Source organism: Mus caroli, unplaced genomic scaffold (genome assembly GCF_978045245.1).
Source record: "Mus caroli unplaced genomic scaffold, Mus_caroli_1 scaffold_1, whole genome shotgun sequence".
In the NCBI taxonomy this organism is placed as follows: domain Eukaryota; kingdom Metazoa; phylum Chordata; class Mammalia; order Rodentia; family Muridae; genus Mus; species Mus caroli.
The window spans coordinates 115,544,331-115,565,530 of record NW_028227256.1 but is presented as its reverse complement, the minus strand read 5'-3'; the positions used below and the strand labels follow the sequence as shown (position 1 = coordinate 115,565,530).

At 49.7% G+C, this 21,200-nt stretch overlaps 1 protein-coding gene across 1 annotated transcript in view; it reads left to right on the top strand.

The window, feature by feature from the left end:
* The first annotated feature begins 592 nt into the window (after positions 1-592).
* Gli2 (GLI family zinc finger 2) overlaps positions 593-21,200 on the top strand; it is a 221,346-nt gene continuing 200,738 nt past the window's right edge. The window contains exon 1 of the mRNA XM_021165818.2: positions 593-670. The gene's annotated coding sequence lies outside the window, so the exon portion shown is untranslated. The remainder of the gene's footprint in view (positions 671-21,200) is intronic.

Here is a 21,200-nt window from a genome sequence, read left to right as displayed (position 1 = left end):
GGCGACTGGGTCGTCACCCCCCAACCCCACTCCCTAACTCATGGGTTCTCTGGTCCCCCGCTGGAACTTTCCGAAGGGGTGCTTTCCTTGCTGGAGCTGAGGTGGAGGAGAGTCTGTGTTCGCCCGCTGGCTATCCCCTTCCAGGGTGGTGTCCCCCCACCCCCAGCCTCAGAGGCGGGGTGCACGCGGCGGGGGCGGGCAAGCTAAGGACGCGACGATCAGGGTTTGCCCAAGCTCAGCGCGCGGGGGCGCTGCGCCATCCCAGAGACGCTGATGGATTGCAGGAGTGCCGGCGTTCGCCAGCCGAGGCAGCACGGCTCCGCGGACTTTTTTTCAAACTCCTCTCATCAATGAGACTTCGAGGAGGAGCGGGAGGCGGCGGCGGCGGCGGCTACAGAGGACGCGGAGGAAGGCGAGGAGGAGCCAGAGGAAGGAGCGCGGGTCGTGCGTAGCATCGCAGCCGCTCGGAGCTGCTGGCCTGGTGTCCTTAGGGACTGCCCGGGTCCCCCGCCCGCCTTGGTCCCCTCCTCTGCCTGGCCAGCCCCGCCCCGGCGGCTGGAGCCCCCGCACTCGGCAGCCCCACTCCAGCCAAGTTGGGATGGGGCCCTGCAACCACTGCCCGGCGCCCGAGAGGCCACCTGCATGCTAGAGGCAAACTTTTGTCTCCTCGGTAAAGTTGCATTGGCCTTCCCACCCTCCTTTTTTCTTTTCTTTTCTTTCTTTCTTTCTTTCTCTCTTTTTTTTTTCTCCTCCCCTTACTCTTGGTGGCGAAGCACTTCCTAGCCTGGCCAGCTTCGGCTGAGATGCTGTGGCGGTCTTGGAGTATCTCTCATCCGTTTACCGGAATCGAGATCGTGACACTGATTTTAGGGGGCCGGCCAAAGAGGGCAACCCTGACTAGTGTTCTGGTCCAGCAGCGGCAGGGCTTAAGGAGGATCTTGGGGATCAGAACTCGTGGCCGGGGTTGATTTTATTACCGCTGCCCTCCACTTGAGGGGAAGTGCTTCTTGTTCTTGGGTTGCTCGGGTAGGCCGGTCTTTGACCGGTGGCACCTCTTGGAGCCTGGAACTGTTTGGGGGCGACGTGGGGGCTGGGGTGCGCCGAAGTTCCCTTAGATGGGCAGCTGGGAGCGCGCCTGCGGGACTGTGCGGTGTGCTGCAACCGCTGCCGGCCACTTGGAAACTTGCAACTCTACTTCTCCGCGCTGCGAGTCCGCGTCCAGGAGCCAGTCTTTTCTTTCTTCCTTCTTTCCCCCTCGTTGAACCCTGTTGCCCCTTCCCTCCGCCGCCAGTCTCTGGACCTCGGTTCTGGCTTCCTTACCTTTCTCTCTTATCCTAGGTCTCCAGATCCCCTTGACTTCCCGAATGGATCCACGCGTAATCCTTCGCCGAGGGATCGGTTCCCCCTACTCCTCGCTTTCATCCTAGCCCCCACTTAACGCCCCCCCCCCAGCAATCTCTCAACAAGTATATTTGCTGAGGAATTTGAAAAATCCACTACTGCAACTTGATCTGTGTGTGATGGATGAGGAGCGGCGCGGACAGAGTTGGGCGCCAATCCTATTAAGGGTTTAGAGAGAGGGGAGCGGTTTTTTTTCCTCCGGGATTGGGGGTGGGGGGAGGGACCGTGTGCTTGAGTGAGTTCGAGAGGGCTCCCGCCGCGCCGGGAGCTGGAAGTCCACCCAACTGGGCTCCTTTTCAGCCCGGCAGCAATTGCTCTCATTTCCTAGGAAACCTGACTTTTAGAGCTTGAGGACACTAAGGATGGAGCCCTTGCGCTTCACCTCGAGTGACCTGGCTACAGAGACGCAAGGAGTTTGTGGGGATCCCCCAGGGTGCCTCTCCTTCCAGGCTTTTTGTGTGTGTGCCTCTGTGTGTGTAACTGTCCTGTGATTCCCAGAGCTGATCCCAGTTGGAGCAGGGGTAGGAGAGACGTCTCTTGGTAGTCTCGTCCTTCAGAGACTGGGAAGGGATGGGTTCTGTAACCTCTCTGTTCCCCAGATGGGGCATCCTTCATCTTGCTGTTCGGTGGCCGCAGGATGTCCTGGGCCCCTTGCCCCTCCGCCCTCGCTGGGCGTGTGAAGGTTTAATCCCCACAGCTTCAGATAAAGGGAACAGTTGTAAAACGCTCATATGCTGTTTGCAGACGAGGCTCTGGGGGATGTTGGAGAATTTGAAAGTAAACGTTTCCCTCGCAAGCGGCATAAAATAGTGTTTAAACAAATATTGTATTGGCATGCTCCGGGGGCTCGGTGCCAAAAAAGAAAAGTAAATAAACGGTGAAATCCAAAATATACAGCACGGAGGGATAGCGGGCAGAATAGGCGGGCTTGTCACAAGTCTCCCTGATGTTATCTGTTTGTTCTAGCCACCTATCCTTCGAGCCCCCTCACCGCCCATTTCCTCACCTTGGCTGCGGTTTCCCTTTTTGAGTAGGCTTCCGTGTGTCTGGGGGGCTAGCCCCTTCAATAGCTCAGTTGGTCTGGAATGGGGGAGGGAATACATTGTGTTACTACCTGGATTGGTCTCCCCCAGTAGGAGGAAACATTCCGGATGCTTACTCGCTTTGAGTTTTGAGGCTCTTGCTTTCTCCCAGCTTCTGTTCTATCCTGGGCACTAATCCCAGAATGTCTAATCTAAACCATGCAGACCCCTCCTGCTTAAGGCTTCACTCCTAGAGTCTCTACATCTTGCTTTCGCTTTCTCCAACTTGCTTCTCTCTAGAGGGTTCCAAGAGTTGGGTATGGCCTCTTCAGGATACAGTTTCTACTCAGACGCTGCCTGCTGTATGGAAAGCTCACCTGATGAGTTTTAACATTAATTATGTTTAGGAAGACTTAGGATGCCCCCAAATGTCATGAGGTATTTCCTGATTCTAGGGGGCCTAGAGTCACAACACACAGAAGAAGGTTCTGTGTACTGTGCCCTGTAGGAGATCTGCTCTTGTCTCTGTCCTGTATCTGTGGGAGAGGCTGATGGGAAGCAAGTATCTTCCCACCCGGGGCTGGACTCCTCCATGAACTAACTGGGACTGGGATTGATAGATCTGTTTCTGTGCTTAGGTGGGAACTGAGGTGGTGGAAATATGCACAGAATTCAGACTCACTGAGGTCTCCTCCCAAATTCAAGCCAGGCCTGCTTGGAAGGAGGACCACCTTGAAGTGTATATGGAGTTAGCCACGATGCTTCACTTTCTCAGGATGTTCCTTGAGCCTTGCAGGCTTGGAAGAACATTGAGCACTGAGCAATGAAAGAGGATGTGCTTTTGAGTTGCGTAATTGTAAGAGGGTGTGTTTGTGTGTGCGTGCGTGTGTGTGTGTGTGTGTGTGTGTGTGTGTGTGTGTGTGTGGTTACTGGTCACAGGCTCATTTCCGAGCTGCTGTGGGGGTCTCAGGGGCTGTGTCCTGTAGCTGGCTTGTTTGCACTGCAGCCTGAAAAATACACAAATACTTCACTCTTTTTTTGTACTTCTACAAGAGCCCTGTACACAGTGCAGCCCCTGGGGCTGGATTAGTGAATCCGGGACAGTCTGCAAGCAGGCAGACCAAATTAGATATTTGCCTACACTAAGTCCTCTTCTTCCCTCGGCATTCCACTCCCGGAAAGCTCCAGTGCCCAGACACTAGCAGTTCCCTTTAAATGAGACCATGAGGTTGTTGTATGCACTGTGAATGGGGCTGTGACCCCTCACACCCAGCTGGCTTGTTAAAGCTCAAAAACAGAGTCCTAAAACCTTGTGGGTGCAGCTGGCCTTCGCTGGTGCAAACCACAGGGAACAAGGTGGGGCCGCTTTCCCTGGGTCTTTAGGCTGGGGGTCTTGGGTGGGAGGTCTACCTGTATAGCGCCTGTTAACTGGCACATCAGGGGCCACAAGGCCAGGTGGACTTCTCTGTGGACAGCTGCAGCTGCTGGGCCAGGGCCCTTTGAAAGGGAACCCCAGGGAAGCAACTCCCTCCTTTCTTCTTTTCACTAAGCATCAGAGGCATGGACATGTGAAGAATGCCAACTAAAGACTGTGTTCTCAGATTCTAGAACATCAGGAGGGGCAGAGTCAGTGATTGAGTCGGCAGCCAGGCTACCCAGATACTTAGTGCCCAGTGTGCTCTCGTTTTTTAAAAGAACTTAGGGGAAGAGGATAAACTCTGGTGTCTTTTGCTGATAGGTATGGACTGAGGTTAGCAGCAGTGGCTGTCATCTGACCGATAGGATCCTAGAGTAAAGAAGGCCACCTTCTCTATGATTCTGTGGCTTTCAAGTAAAACACAGCACCATCCATACTCAGCACTAGTCTTTTTTTTTTTTTTTCTTTTCCAATCTGAAGGCTTGTGGAAAACGTAAAGGACTTAGAAAATGAAAACTTTGGCCATTGTTTTTAGATTTTTGAGGGTGTCACTTTTAAAACACACATTTTAAATCCTGGGAAAACCCAGGGAGATGACCCCTCTCTTGGAGGGGCTTATTGTCCTGAATCCTTCCAACAACTGAAGAAGTCTTGTTTCTACTTAGGTTTTCCTTCTGGCTTGTTACGTATCATATACATGATCTGGGAAATAACTCTTTCAAGATGTGACCAGACAGGACCCATTGATTTTTTTTTTCTTTTTTCGAGACTTGGGTTTAAATAGAACGAATTAACGTGGGTTCTTTCTTTCTTTATTTCTTTCTCTCTCTCTTTTTTTTTTTTTTTTTTTTTTTTTTGGTGTGTGTTTCACATGTGTGTCTTTTAAAAAGGCAGGTTTCTGGGCAGTGTGTTTTAACTGAGTACTGGGTTTCAACATTAGCATAAGAAAACCACTTTTAGTGCTTTGGCTTTTGTGTTGAATGAGGAGTTGGTACTAACGGGGAGGCAGGCTGAGAAGGGTGATGGCCCATTGAGATTCTTGCGGCAGCCCCTGCTCCTTTGCTGCCTGCGGATCTGGGATCAGATAACACTTTTATCTTGCCTTTTCCCAATTCTCTGCCCTTTTTGATTCGGGCACTTTTGTCCGAGTTTATTGACTGCTTTCTTCTCTGCGAATCTGTGGAAAATTTAAATGAACCTCAAACCAGCAAATGAAATAAAGAGAACTTTTTAATTTATCAGCCCGGGACTAGGATTGAATCGCCTCTTTGGGTGCAGAGGGTCCCAGTCCTCCAGTGAGAGAACTCAGGAAGGCCAGAGGGTGGTCCTACTACAGACTGGATTCCCACCCAAGGGAATGTAAAACCCGGGGTCTCAGAGGCCGGTGGCCAGTCTTGCTGCAGCCCCCCAGCCTTTTCCTCCAGGATCCAGGCTCTGAGGGGTTGGCATGGGTGGAGGAGAGACAGTCGCACAGCCTGTCTCTGCCCTCTGCTTTCCCTGGGACACAGTTAAGTATCTCCCTACCTCTAGACCTGGCTTTCACCCTGTAATTAGGCAAAGCCCCGGGTGTGATTAAGGCTGCTGACTTGGCAGGGCTTGGAGTCCTTTTTCTGTATGAGGGTGAACTCTTGCTCTTTCCTCATCTTACTCGGCCCTCATACTTCTGGGTTGCTGGGTGTCTCACTTATTCTTTCTTCCCCGTTTATCTCCCTCCCTCCCTCCCTCCTCCTCTCCCTCCCTCCTTACAATCTCTTCTGTCCTTTTCTCCCCTTCCTAACTTCCTCTCTCTTTCCCCCATCGTTCCTTTTCTTCTTCCTGTCTCCACTTTCTTCTCCCCTGCCCCCCTTCCCATACCCTCTTCATCCCTCCTTTCCTCCCCTGCTCCTCTTTGTCTCTCCCTCCTCCGCCCCACCCCCGCCCGTCTGCCCCGCCCCATCCCTTCCCGCCCCGCCCCTCCGAGGTTCCGCCGTCCCCGTGGGGCTGCGCAGGCCGCGTGTCCGGGCGGCGCCAAGCGCGCCCGGTCCGGGGAACATTCCGTGCCCGAGCGCCCGCGGCCTCCCACCTGCGCGCCCGCCCGCTCCGCGCGCGCGAACAATGGCCACATTGTTGCGGCGGGTGGCGGGAGCCGCCGGGGACCCTGCTCGTGGCCCTGCTCGTGGCTGGGAAGGAAGAAGGCCAGAGGGCCAAGTCCTGGCGCCCGCCTGGGGCATAGTGCCCACCTGAGCCTGGGGCCGACACTGTGTCCCTAACCTTCCTGCGCCTGGGTCTCCTTCCTCATGCCTTCCGCAGATGCTCAAGTTTAGAGAATCGGAGCCTTTGATAAGGGGGGGGAAGAGAGAGAGATCCGGTTGCTAAACTTTCAGGGGTGTTTGAAACTTTCCTTAAGACATCTATCTGTAGCGTGTAGCTCGCAAGGCCCCAAAGCTAGGAAGAAACGGGCGCTTCTCGGGGCTATGCCCGTTCTTCCTGACCTCTCAGCTTGCATAAAAAGATCTTTGAACACTTAGGACAGAATGTTTAAAAGAACATCGTGCAGGGCCTCGCATAGGCCCCTTTCAGCCCCTGCTTAACGCCCTGTCTTTGTGCCTTGGACAATGAAATAAGTCAGGCCGACTTTGGAGCCTCATTTATAAGAAACTGTAAGGGCCGCTCAAGTACACTTGTGCTAAGTTGAATTGATTGAGGTTTAATGGCGGTTAGTGGCGATGAATGGTAATGATTTTCCAGCGTATCTTTGGCATACTTGACATTAATAACTGGAGGGAGGGAGTGAGGGAGGGAGAGAGAGAGAGAGAGAGAGAGAGAGAGAGGAGAGGAGAGGAGAGAGAGAGAAACAGGAGGCTAAGTCCGCCTCGAGCCTGCCACACACACACAGGAGGCAGCTGCATTATGCATCTTACTACATGTCAGTCCATTCCTCAGATCCTTTCCCTTCTTGCTAGATTGCAGTTGCTTGAATAATTTACACACAAACACACGCGCACCCACACCCACACCCACCAAAAAAAATGGTAGAAAGGAGGAAAGAAAAATCTTTCTCCATTGACTGTGTACATCATGTCAGCATAAATTTGAGTTCGGGATGTTTTTTCTTCAATTCTTACATAAATCAGCTTCTAATATACAGAATGTGATGAGTTTGTTTTAGATGGCATCATGAATTAATGGTATGCAAATCGAAACTTTGCAGGTGGAATGATTTACTTAATAATTTCAATTTCTAATATTTAGGCTTATTCATTATGCTGGGAGTTTTTTTTAAAAGGTCCATATATTTTAAACCAAAGATGGGGAGATTAGTATGCAAGTGTTTGCAGTGTAGGCAGAGATGGAGGACTGGAAACAGGGCCTTAATTTGTTACTTTTTTTTTTTTTTTTTTTTTTTTGAGAATCTGTAATTGACCAAGCATTGGCCAGAGTAGCTAGGGACAGACCCAGTGTGGTCTAGGGGAAAGACACAGAAACGCACTGGTGTAATCTGAAGTGTGGAGTCCAGGAGTGCGGCTACAGTGATGCTGGGCAGAGGGAGCAGGGTTGTGGTGTGGGTGGGTTCGGATGCCTCTTCGGGGCTCTCCCTTCAAACTGAAGAGTTGCTCATTAAGTACTTGATATGAGGTGGCCATGCTGTGGAACCTGGGGCTGAGGACCACACAGGCAATTCATGGAATTTCTTTTCTTACACAGGGTGTTTTTCTCGGGGACAAGCGGAGGCAGAGAGAAAAGTGGTAGATGGATGGACTTTGTAGAGAGATTAGGTCCAACCATTTGTGTTGCTCTCAGGAAGAGGAGCCCCAGCCGCACCTACCACTGCTTGGTGACTGTGTGCATGCTCCTTTCTTCCTTGCTTCCACCCCATACAAGCAACTGAAGGAAGGGGGCTTTGTTTGGTCCACAGTCCATCCAGGCAGAGAAATCACGGTGACCGGGAGGGTTCGGTAACTCAGCACATGGCACCCACATGTAGGAAGTGGAGAGCAATGAGTGCTGGTACTAAGTTTGGGGTGTTTTTCTTTAGTCTAGAACTCCACCCTGTGGAAACGATGTCACCCACGTTTAGGATGGGCTTTCCTACCTCAGCTACCCTAATCTAGAAAATACCTCACTGACATGTCCAAATGCTTGTCTCTAGGGTGATTTTAGATCTTGTGGATAATCGGTGTCAACCATCATATGGTGAAGGGGGAAGGTTTTGCGACTGCAGCCTGTTCTCCCCAGTAGCCAACATGTCCTGGGCAGTAGGGTCAGTACCCAGAATCAGAGGGAGACAGGGTTGTGGTGGGAGTAACCAGCGTCTGGGAACCTCTGGGGTCTGTGGCAAGGGATTTGCTTTCCCATCATTGATCTCTCTTGCTAGGCAGCTTCAGAATTCAGTGTAGCTATAAGGCATAAGGCTTTCAACCTTCCTAAGGCTGTGACCCTTTGATACAGTTTCTCAACCCCCAACCATAACATTATACTGTTATGAACTGTAAATATCTGATATCCCTTTGGGGAAAGTGTTGATTAACCCTCAAAGGGGTCAAGACCCACAGGTTGAGAACCTCTGCACTAAGGTATAGTGACTGATCAAAGGGGTAGGTAGAGTGGTCATGGGTATCCTGATGGCCACTTGGTCAGAGATGGCCCTTTTACACTCCCCTGAAAGCTGAAGGCAGTTTAGGAAGGGCTGACACATAAATATGTCTCAGATCTTTAAAGATGAAGGCAGCATTTTGATTTAAAAAAAAAATCGAGGTCGCAAACATGCAATGACGGGTTGAAGGCCCATCGCTCAGACACTTCCACAGACAGCCCTGGGCTGTGCCTTTGTGATACATGGTGTGTGTCCAGGCAGGGACAGAATATTTAGGGCTGTCCCTCCTTATCTTCAAGAGATCAAGGAGAGGGGACAGCTCTGATGAGGTTCGAGGGCAAGGTATATGCTCCACGCCTTGTTTATGCCCAAAGAGAGGAAGTCAGCAGATCCACCAAGGCCTCTTAGGTATGCAGATCAGGAATGGAGGGGAGGGAGAAAGTGAGGTGGATGTTTGTCTAGAGAAGATGAAGTGTGTAATAGACATAATATAGGAGGTTACACTGGGAATAGAGTCTGTTCCTGGGCTCTTTGTACTGGTAAATGTGAGGAGAGACGTGTGATCTGTGTATTTATGCAGAAATCCGTTTATATCAGTAAAGCCGTAAGTGCCGGCTCTCTGTGAATTGGATTGTTTTCTGGTTTTAAGATAAACAAGAGATAGGAGTGGAGCTGAGGAAAGTGGCTCAGTTGGTGAAGTATTTGCAACATGAGGTCTTGAGCTTAAAACCCCAGTACCCACAGAAAAGCCAGGCTTGCCCAGGTGTGTCTGTGATCTCAGGTCTGGGGAGGCAGAGACTTGGAGCTTATTGCCCTGCCTGCCTCGCCAAGTTGATGAGCTCGTTGTTTCAAAAAATAAGGTGGAGGCGATGGCTCAGTGGGTAAAAGTGCCAGCTGCCATTCCTGATGACCTGAGTTTGATCCAGGAGACCCACGTAGTTGAAGAAGGAACTGACTCCTGAAAGCTGTCCTCTGACCTCTGCATTCCTGCCCACATGCACATACTTAGTATATATATATATATATATATATATATATATATATATACACACACACACACACACGCACACACACAGACACACACGCCAAATACATTCATCATCATCATAAAATTGAGGAAGTCACTTGCCATTGAGCTCTGGCCTTTTCATGTATATGTGCAATGTACACTTACATGAGCTAGTACATATAACACATACACACACGCACACACACAGACACACACGCCAAATACATTCATCATCATCATAAAATTGAGGAAGTCACACACACACCTCACAAAGTAAGTGAGCAGCGGCAGAGCTGAGGCTGACCGGCATAGATTGTCTCCAAGTGGGGCTCCTGGTTCACTCAGGTGCGGTTCAGGTGGGAAGCCCATTAAATATGCAGATTCTCAGCCCCCCTGGGGGGGGGAATCCATGCATGAGGTTTGCCTCAGTGGGTGCCTTTATTAGGGTGGATGATGGAAGACCAAACTTTTTGTTTTAAGACAGGGTCTCATATGTCTCAGGCTGTCCTCAAACTAAATACATAGCTAAGATAACCTTGAACTTTTCTGATGTCCCAGCATTACCTTCCAAGAGCTGAGAATTATCGGGGTGTTGCTGCATTGCCAGATCTATGCAGTGCTAGAGAAGGAACCTAGGTCTTTGGGTAACTTAGTATTCTACCAACTGGGGCTTTATTCCTGGTTATTGTCACTTATTTTTTTTTTTAAAGATTTATTTATTGATTATATGTAAGTACACTGTAGCTGTCTTCAGACACTCCAGAAGAGGGTGCCAGATCTTGTTACGGATGGTTGTGAGCCACCATGTGGCTGCTGGGATTTGAACTCTGGACCTTCGGAAGAGCAGTCGGGTGCTCTTACCCACTGAGCCATCTCACCAGCCCTATTGTCACTTATTTATTTAAGATTATGATGGCCCTTAGATTCAGGACAGTCCAGGACTCCTTTATCAGCAGATTGGAAGACTTTCACCTGCTTTGTCCACTGTTGCTGGACTGGGTGTAATAGTCAAGCAGATTAAGTGAGGACTGAGTTGTTTCTGGACCAAAATAGCACAGAGAAATGATCTCTAGGGCTTGCAGGATAAAGGCAAGACTGGAAGATCAGTCTGGTACTCAGCATGGTCCATCTGAGGGTTAGGATCCTTAGAATGGTGGCCTTATTGGTCACTGCAGTCCTGATGGCTGTAGAGAGGGGGTGTTCTCATAACTTCATTTCCGTTGCTGCAAATATTCTGATGAAAGTTGACTCGGGAAAAATGTCTATCTATTTGGATTATAATTTTGACTTCCAGCCCATTACTGTGGGGAGGTCAAGGAGATGGGGAACTTGAAACAGTTTGTCACATCACATTACAGTCAAGAGGTGAGAGAAATAAATGCATAGAAGGTGCTTGCTTGCATACTTATCTGTTACCCAGTTACAGAGTTCCTACCTAAGAAATGGTACCACCCACAGTGGGCTTCATCCTCTAACAACAAGTAACAATTAAAACAATCCCCAACAGACATGCCCTCAGGCCACCTGGATCTGCATAATTCATCAATTAAGACTTTCTCTCCAAGTGCTTATATGTATGTCAAACTGACAGCTAAAGACTGACCATCACAGAGTTTTAAATATCTGAGGGTCTGCCCATGTGGGCTAGCCTTCGGTGCTCTGACACATAACATAGCTGTGTGTTTGCGTATGTGTGTTCCTGAGATTAGCCTTAGCTGCTTCTCTCAGATACTGTCCAATTTACTTTTTGAGATGGGCTCCCTCACTAGCCTGTAGCTTTTCAAGTATGCTAGACTGGCTGGCCAGCAAATCCCAAGGACCCACCTGTCTCATTTCCTTAGCACTGGGACTGTAAGCTTGTATCACCCATACATGGCTTTAGATTTTAATGATATTTATCTATTTATTTTGTATGTGTTGGGCGTAGGATGCCATAAATGCCACTGTAAGGATGTGGAAGTCAGAGGACTACTTGTGGGAGTCGGTTATCATCTTTCATCATTTTGGGAGTGGGGATGTCTCAGGAATCAAACTCAGTTTGGCAGGCTTGGCTACAGCGCCTTTCCTAATGAGCCATCTTGCTTTCTCCACACCCAGATATTTATGTGGGATCCGGAGATGGAATTCAGGTCCTCATGCTTATAAAGTGAGTACTTTATTGCCTGAGTTACCTCCTCAACCCAAGGAAAAACTATTTATTTGATAGGCTGAATTTGTGATGTACAGGCCAGTCCTCATCCTTGGTCAGAGGATGGCCATAGGGAGGGCCTAGTGCATCTGAGAGCAGGATTCTCACCTGACTGCGTTTATGGACTATTTATGGACTTAGGCTCCCCTAAGGGTAGATTTTTAAAGGAGGCAGAGAAACAGAGACAGGAGTAACAAGTGTTTAAGGTCATCCTTTTCTCTAAAGGGAGTTTGAAGCCAGCCTGGGCTAATGAGACCCTGCCTTAAAACAACAGCAAAAAGGGCAGAGGTTTGTATACATATGTCTCCATCTATTCACCCTCCCTCCACCCATTTACCCCTTATCTTCTCCATTTATATACACGATGTGAATTAAAAATCCGAGGCAAGGCCTGAATGGTTCACTCAAAGCAAATGGTCGGAAGGCTGGAGCCAGATCTTCTGGACATGTCTCAGGAGGCATTTTGGCACAGCCGGCTAGGTTGATAGTATCAAATGGTCAGAGACCATGACAAGAGACTATCCAGCCTGAATGTCACAATGTCAAAGTGCTGCTAATGGGGGAATCTCTATGGGTGATGGTCACAAGCAGAGCCTGCCGTGGTGTGCCTGATGACTGACATCCAAGATGCTGCTGTGAGGTAGGTATCTAGGGGTCCCTAGTGTGGAGTGTGACAGCAGGCACAGCTTTTTACATAATCTGTCCTCACCTGTAAGCTGTGTCTTTTCTGTGCCCTGTGTTTGAAATGGTTTGGCCCAAGCCATCAAAAGGAGTTCCTTGTGTCATCCATCAGTCAATCAGCTGATACTGGAACATCTGTTAGGTGCCCTGTGCTGATTAAACTTCAGCACCACAGACATCCCTTGCTAGCCTGGTTTAGCATCCAGAAGCTGAAATCCCAGCTTCTCTAAGTCTAGCAGGGGAGCTGAGCTATGATGGAAAAGCTAGAGGTCATTGTGAAAGATGACTTTAGGAGACATTGCTCAGCAGGGAGTCCCCTACACTGTTGTCCCAGGGAAGCAGAATGGGGTTGTTTTACTGGCTACAGACTGGCAAAGTCCCTAGAGCATAACAGATTTCGGATGGGTGGTCCCTGGGAGCTCTTAGGTAGGGAAAGCAAGACCTGAGCCTTAGCCAGCGGCTCCTTTTTGCAAATATTTTTTAAAAATATCATTACTACTATGTATGTATGTATGTATGTATGTATGTATATATGCATGCATGCATAGTGTGTGTGCATGTACTCATGCCTTGAAGTGATGATGTGATCAGAGGACTGCTTATAGGAGCTAGTTCTCTCTTCATACTATGTCGGTCCCTAGGATAGAATTCAAGTCAGTCAGGGTAGTGGACAAGCACCTTTACCCACTGAGCCATCTTACCCACAGCCTTATCCTTTGGTTTTTATTTATTTGTTTGTTTCTACCATTTCACGATGTAGCCCTAGCTGGTCTGAGACCACTATATAGACCAGATAGGCCAAGAGATTTTCTTTCCTCTGCCAACCATGTGCTGGGATGATGTGTATATGCCATTGTGCTTAGCTGGCGAATGCTTCTTTACCTAATTCAACAGTGGTGCTGAGCAGTCGGGGAAGGCTTCTTCCCACAGAGCACCAACCTGGGGCTGTCCAGTAGAGTGAAAGAGAACAAGGATAGCTTGGGTAGAATAGTCCTCAGGGACAGAAGCCGAGCAGGAAGTAGCCTTCTGGGGTGTGTGTGTGTGTGTGTGTGTGTGTGTGTGTGTGTGTGGTGGTGGTGGTGGTGGTGGGGATTTGCAACTTGTGATGCACCGGGCGTTGCAGATGTGTGATGCCTAGGTGGTAGAGTAGTAATGGCCTGCAAATCTCTGAGACTAGACCCCTGGCAATATTCATGTGCAACAATTGTTTTTCCTTCAAAACAAGGTTTCTCTGGGTAACCCTGGCTGTCCTAGAATTCACTCTGTAGACCAAGTTGACCTCGAACTCACTTAGATCCACCTGCTTCTGCCTCCCGAATGCTGGTATTAAAGGCATGTGCCAGCACATCTGGCTTGATATGTGACTAAATTTAAATTAACCTCCCCATGAACTTTTTATTCTCCCTACCTTGAGTTTGGGCTGGCAGAGTTTGGGTGGGTGGTGGGTTTGATTCATTTATTAGAGGTGGTGTCTCATGTAGCCCAGGCTGGCCTCACACTTGCGGAGGATGACCCTGAACCTCTCATCTTCCTGCCTCCTCTTCAGAGTGCTGTGGTTCCAGGTTGATGTGGTGCTGGGGTTCAAGCCCAGGCTTTTGTGCTTGCTGGGGAAGCACATTCCCTACTGTGCTAACAGTGCCAGCCTCGGGGTGCTTCGGGTCCCCCTTTTTCTTCTGAGTGGGTCCCATACAACTGTAGAAAAGAGGGAATTCCTAGCAAATATGTATGCCAAACCCTGTGTGTAGGTGGGGCTGAGGGGAGGTAGGGAGGGGTTGCCCCTACCTGTTCCTGTGCCTTCCTGGGGAGAGCTCTCCTTGTGATAATCTGTTGGACCAGTTGGAGGGAATGGCTGGTGGGGAAATGGGCTGAAGTTGGTTCTTCAGGAATGGCGTCAGTGGTTTTAGGGCAGTGGTAGTTGTCTATACATCATCTGTTCATCTGTCCATCTGGCACTCATCCTCTGCCCCTCCCACCTACTCATTCTTCCATCATCCACTTCTTCGTCCTTTGCCCAGCCTCTATCTACTCTTGCCTACATCCACTGTCCACCCATCCATCTATCCTTCCATTCTCCCTCCATCATCCCCTATTTTTCTCCCACTTGTTCATCTCCCACTCACCTTTGTGTATCCATCCATTACTCATTCATCTGCCTTTCTACCCATCCACCTATCCACCCACCCATCTACCTGTCCATCCACCCTCACCCATCCATCTACCCATCCATCATCCATCCACCATCTATCCATTCATCTACCCACCCATCCATCCATCCATCCATCTACCCACTAATCCATCCATCCACTCATCATCATCCATCCATCATCTACCATCCATCCATCTGTCCATCCACCCATTCATCCATCCACCTATCCACCCACCCATCCACCTGTCCATCCACTCACCTGTCCATCCACCCCCACCCATCCATCTACCCATCCATCATCCATCCATCCACCATCCATCCATCCATCCACCATCCATCCATCCATCCATCCACCCATCCATCCATCATCCATCCATCCATCCATCTACCCATTAATCTATCCATCCACTCATCCATCCACTCATCATCATCCATCCATCATCTACCACCCACCCATCCATCATCCATTCATCCATCCATCCATCATCCACCATTCATCCATCTGTCCATCCACCCATTCATCCATCCATCATCCATCCATCATCCACCATCCATCCCTCCCTCCATCCACACATCCATTCACCCATCCACCCATCCATTCTTCCATCCTTCCATTCTCCATCCAGCCTTCCGCCATCCACCCATCATCCTTGCTTCCATTATCCATCTATTTTTATTTATTTATCCATCCTTGCATTCTGCCTCCATTCTTTAGTCATCCACTTTTGATGATAGGGAATGGCCCTTGTGTTGATGCTCAGTGTGCCCTCTTTTCCCCACTGATGAAGCCAACAGTCACTTCTTCTGTGGAGTCCTCCTATTTTAGCCCTAGGCTTTCAAGCTTCACTGAGGTTTCCTTTCTTAAGAGCATGAATTAATGTTGTCTTTTTATAATCTGTTTATTTGTACTTAGTGTTTGATGTGTGTGTGTGTGTGTGTGTGTGTCTGTGTGTGTGTGTGTGAAGAGGGAATATTTTTCAATGAGGGAAATGGTTATGCATTTCCTTTGGTGTTTGTCTTAAGAAATCTAAGATAACCAGGCAGAATCCAGGTTGTAATTTTCATCATCTAAGCTTGTGCTACAGTTTGTTGGGCCCCCCACACAATCAGTATGGGATGGGAAGCAGCTGTTTGGATTCTGTTGTGATGGGCAGAAGAAACTAGAGTTGGAGACTGGTTTTGCATTTGAGCCACTACTTACAGGCAGGCCTCTCTCTCTCTCTCTCTCTCTCTCTCTCTCTCTCTCTCTCTCTCTCTCTCTCTCTGCCACATGTATTTATTTATTTTGTTGTGTATCAGTATGTAGGAACACCTATTCTATGAAACACCATGAAGGTCTGGGTATCTAACTCAGATCCTCAGGCTTGGTGCCAGCACCTTTACCTGTTGTGCCACCTCTCCAGCCCATCTCTGTCACTCTTTTAAGTTGTCACATTCGATGCCTGGATTTCTCTGTCTGTGATAGAAAGGGTTGTGCTCATTGAATCTCATTTTACATTGCCTTTGGTTACCTGATGGAAAGTGCCACGCCCTTGGATGCTAAGCACTTCCAGGATGGAAGTCGCCTTGGAGATCTGGCTGGCCCTAGGCCATGTATGGCATGCCTTCTGGTGCCTGGTTGTGAGCCTGTGGATTTTACACATGCCACTGGGTCTTTGTGGTATTGCTGGCTTTGCTCAAGTTCCAAAACATAAAATGTCAGTGCATAACTCCCTCCTTCTCTGGGGTTCAGCTCTGCCATATTCTTCTGGGGAAGAGGTGGGGGGGGCGGTGAGGAGACAAGAGAGTGGAGGGATGAAGTCAGTAGAAGGGTACAGCTTGATCTGGGCAGGGAAGATTCCAGAAATCCAGAATGTGGTTCTGTGGTCACAGTTAGTCAAGTTCCTTTACTGCTTGCTCCAAGAGGAAGCCCACCCACTTGTCCCTGCTGCGGTCACTGGCTCTCTGAAGAGAGGCTTATAAGCATTTCCTTTGAGCTTCCCCTGACTGTCTCCCCTAGACTAGGCTACAACATGGTCAAGTCTATGAGTATCCTCTCGTTCAGTGACTTCACCAAAAGGGATTGTCCAGATAGGAAGGGTGCTTCAGCTGGGACATGCCACTGGGGGTGGGTTTGGCTCAGAGCAGGCCCTGCAGACAGATTATGAAGCAAAATGAGGGCACCTGGAGGGCTGGCATTGTCATTTTGTTGGGGGAACGCTTGCTTATCATGCAGAAAGCCCTAGGTTCAGTCCTAAGCTCCACATAAGCCAGTGGAGGTGACTCACACTTGTAACCCCCACACTTGGAGGCAGAGGCAGGAGGATCAGAAATTTGAGATCAAGCTGGGGAGATCACTTGCAAGTATGAAGACCTGAGTTCAAATCCCCAGTACCCAAAAAGTTGGGCATGGCCACGTGCACACATCCCATACTCATACACCCCACATCTCCCCTCCCCACACATGGAAGCTTTTTGTTGGTGATGAGACAGTCTCTCTATTATGTAGTTCTGGCTACCTGAAACTTAATATGTAAACCAGGCTGGCCTCAAACTCACAGAGATCCACTTGCCTTGATGTCCCTAGTTCTGGGACTAAAGGCGTGTGCCATCATGTCTGGTCCACAAAAGAGCCTTAGTACCATTTTTTTTTTAATTTTAGAGTTCACCATTTTTCTCAGCTATATAGAAGTTTGAGGCCGGTGCGGGCTACGTGAGACCCTGTCTTAGCCTTTCTCAAACGAGACGAACAAACAGGGATGAGTGTGGCTCTGTCTCACAGAGGGTATGAAAGAGTTAATATGTGTCAAGTGCCCGGTGCATAGTAAACCTGTAAATCTTGGTGATTATTATTTAGAAGGCAGCCTGAGTAGCCCTGGGGCCTCTGTCAGCCATATCATACTGGTGGCTCACTTACACTACAGTTAGTTAAGTGCAATCCTCGCTCTCCAGGGCTTGAGCTGCCGGTGCACACCAGGCTTCCTGCCTTCCTGGGCCTTCAGAGCTCAATTGCTGCTAAAAGTTATCTTGGCAGTGAGTGGAGCCGCCCTTACCGCACCCACACCAGAATGCTGTATGCCTTTCTTTCTCTCCAGGAGAGGTCAAGCCTTGGCAGGCAGGGTTTCTTCTTTCCCGGATTTACTTTCTTTCCTACCTCCTTCCCCTCTTTTGAGACAAGGTGTCTAAGGATTTCTCTTGCTGTGATAAAAACACCATGACCATAAGCAACCTGGAGAGAAAAGGGTTTTTAGTTCATCTTATAGCTCGTAGTCCACCATCCAGGGAAGTCAGGATAGGAACTCAGAGCAGGAACCCGGAGGCAGGAGCTGATGCAGAGGCCATGGAGGAGTGCTGTTTACTGGCTTGTAAGCCAGGACCACCAACCAGCCCAGGGATGTCCCCACCCACAATGGGCTAGACCCTCCCACATCAATCACTAAACAAGAAGATGTCTAATGGACTTGCCCATGGGGCCAATCTGTTTGTAACACTTTCTCAATTAAGGTTCTTTCTTCCAAAATGACTCTTAGGTTGTGTCAATACGACCTAAAACTAGCCAGCACACAAGCTCTCATGTGGCCCAGGCTGGCCTCAAACTTAATACGAAGCAGACAATGGCCTTTAGCTGGAGATCCTCGCCTGCCTCCTCCTTTTGAGAGCAGGGCTCGCAGGCATGTGACACTGCCTGATTTCTGCTGTGCTGCAGCTGCGACTCAGGGCCTCGTGCATGGCCAGCAGGCTCACTCTCTGTTGAGCCACCCCCATGGCCTCCTTTACTGTTCATGCTCCAATTGCGTTTTCAATACTTTACGTTGGTCTGTTTTGTGTGTGTGTGCATGTGAGTACATACTTGCCGTAGCATGCACGAGAAGAAGGTCAGAGGACAACTTGGGGAAGTCAGTTCTCTTCTGCCATGTGGGTCTCTGTGATCAAACTCACCTTGGTGACAAGTGCCTTTATGTGCTGAACCATCTCTCCAGACCCTGGGCTGCTTTGAAGATTGTCTATGTTTCTAGTTTTCAAACTGATTTTGGGAGGAGGGGCAAAAATGGCAGTTATCTCCCTAGTTCTTCCTTCTCCCCTCCTGCTGTGCTGGGGACTCAGTTACATGTGTGTTGGAGAGTGTTTCATCTCTTTCACAGTAGATGGACAGAGGCTCTCGCCATCCCTAAGCGTTCGAATCCACCACAGGTCACACTGGGTCCAGCCCTGAAAGTTTGACAGGTCTTCTTATGTCTCCTGAGTTCCCTCTTCAGTTCTGGAACATGTGGTTTACGGTTAGCGCAGCTTCACATTCTTGTCAGCTCCCGTTAACAGCTGGGTCTTCTCTGGCTCAGGGATGGTTTACGTATTTCTTTATTCAGTATAGATTACATTTTCCTGCCGCCTTTTGGTGGGGATCCCATGCCAGAGAATCTTGGTAGATTCTTGATGCTGTAATTTTCTGCTATTAATTGGTTAACATTTTTTGCTTTCCTGAAAATTTTATGTTTTCTCTGAGATGTGGTTAATTTGCTGGCTAGGGAAGGTTAATATTTTTGTGGGGGAGAATAGGGGAGAGCAGGGTCTCTTGTGGCCCAGGCTGATCCTTAGCTATGTAGCCGAGGATCACCGAGGATCATCTTTAACGTGTGATCCCTGCCAAGTGCCGGTATGACAAGTGTGAGTCGCCATGCCTGACTTATGTGGCGCTGAGGATTGAATCCAGGGCTTCCTGAGTGGGAGGCCGGCCCCCTACCTCCTACCTGTACCTCCAGCTCAAAAGTGTCATCTCTGACGTTGTGTTAGTTGGGATGGGGGTGGGAGCTGCTTACAGGTATTGATTCGTCTACGTCCAGGCATACTGCTTCTGAGCTCCGTGCTTTCTAGGGCCTGGCTGATGGGTCTAAGCACCAGTCCTTAAATGTGCATCAAGCACCGTTCTCTGGCAGCCTTAAGCCTGCTTCCTTCTCGGTACCCTGGGAAGAACAGAACCTAATTGAGTATATTCTACAGGGTCTCCAGACCCTCACATCTCCTCTGTGATACCAGCTCGAATCTTCCCTCTTTGAAGTTGTCATGAAAACTCTGGCACCCTTGGGACTCTTCAGGCGCTTACTGTCTCCTCCACCCAGCAATCTGCTGATCTGCTTGGTCTGCACTGGAACTGCAAACTCTCTCCAGACAGTAAGCTGGGCCTCCTCGTAGGGCTCACCTCCCTTCACTGCCTGGCGTGCTTTAAATGTTTTGTCTGGTTTTTTGGTGGTTTCGGGTGGGAGCCTAAATCTGGTCCCTGTTATTCCATCTCGGCCAGCAGCGGGACATTTAATTTGCATTTTTTCTCACGAGGAGGGCTGTTATCATTTTAAACAGTGGAAAGTATTCCACGGTCCTGCGGTCCTCACCCCTGAGTGTGTCTGTGGAGGGTGTGAGGCGCTTACAGCTGGGAGGGCCAGGGACACCTCACCTCCGTCCCTGAAGCAGAGGCCTCAGAGAACATGTGTGGGCTGGAGCTTCGTGTTTTGCCCTGAGTACCATAGGCAACCTCAGCAGCTTGTCCAAGGGCTGTGTGCACAGCTGAGCGTGGGAGCCTCCTCAGAACTACAAAACCCCAGAGTGCTTGGGCTTGCCAGCGAAGGCACTGGTTCAAGATGTTGTCATGGGGAGAAAGGGGAAAGAGGAAGTGGGAAGGGCCTGGTGTGAATGGTGCTGGCTGGGAGGCCTGGCTTGCTCCCCCTGACTGGGCCTCTCAGGCCTGGCTGCAAGACCCTGGGCTTTGTCTCTTCCTTCCCTGTGACAGAGAGCTGGGGCCTAGGCACAGATGTTGTGCCTGAGACCCTCGCCTGCCTAGAAGCTCAGGAGAGAGGAAGCAGGGCTCTCTGGAATGTCTGCATTCAGCTGTGGAGATGGAAAATATCTGCTCAGCCTGTGGCCTTGAGATGGATGGCTGAAGAGGCTGTAAATCATCTGTAGTCTGGGAGAGCTGCCTGTGGCCCTCTGTGGCCTGAAGAGAGGGCTGTGGGTGGGCCCTGGGGAGCCCACTGTCCAAATGCCAGGCTAGGAGCCGGAAACTCTGAGAGCCAGAGTGAGGGTCAGTGGGCTCTGGGGACCTGCATCTCCAGAGCTCTGGTTGGCCACAAGGAAATGGAGTTGGGATGATTTGTCTGGGGATGTCCAGGCTGACCCAAGGCTGAAGGCCAGCTGGCCTGCCCTCCTTGCCCAGAGAAAAGGAGAGGCAAGGAGAGGCTGGGGACTGAGCCAGCAGTACTCTGCTTAATTTTGTGTATGTGTGCGAGCCTGCATATGCGTGTGTATATGTGTATATGTGTAAGTGTGGTGTGTGTGTGTGTGTGTGCATACAGGTACAAGATGTGTTGTGGATGTCATATGGCAGCCTCGGGCGAGGAGTTTTGCCTTCTATTTGAAACACACTCTTGTCTGCCACTGTGTGTATGTGCGCAGGCATGGAGAGACACAGCATGCCTGTGGAGGTCAGAGGCCCACTTGTAGGAGTCTAGTTAGCCTGTGGGCTTCGGGGCATTCTTCCATCTCACCCCACTCTGTAGGAGCACGGGGATTACAGATGCAGGCTACTTCACCTGAAATCCTAACACACAGGTCAGCATGCTTGTGCTGTAAGGCCTTTGCCCACTGATGCTTCTCCCAGCCCCTCCAAGCCCCAAGGTTTTATCATCAAGGGGTCTGGTTTTTTCTTCCCATACTCTGACTGTCTGGCTTTTCCAAGGTTATCCTAAGGGATGATTGCATACTTGTGTGTTTGAATGAAAGAGGTGTGTGTTTGTCT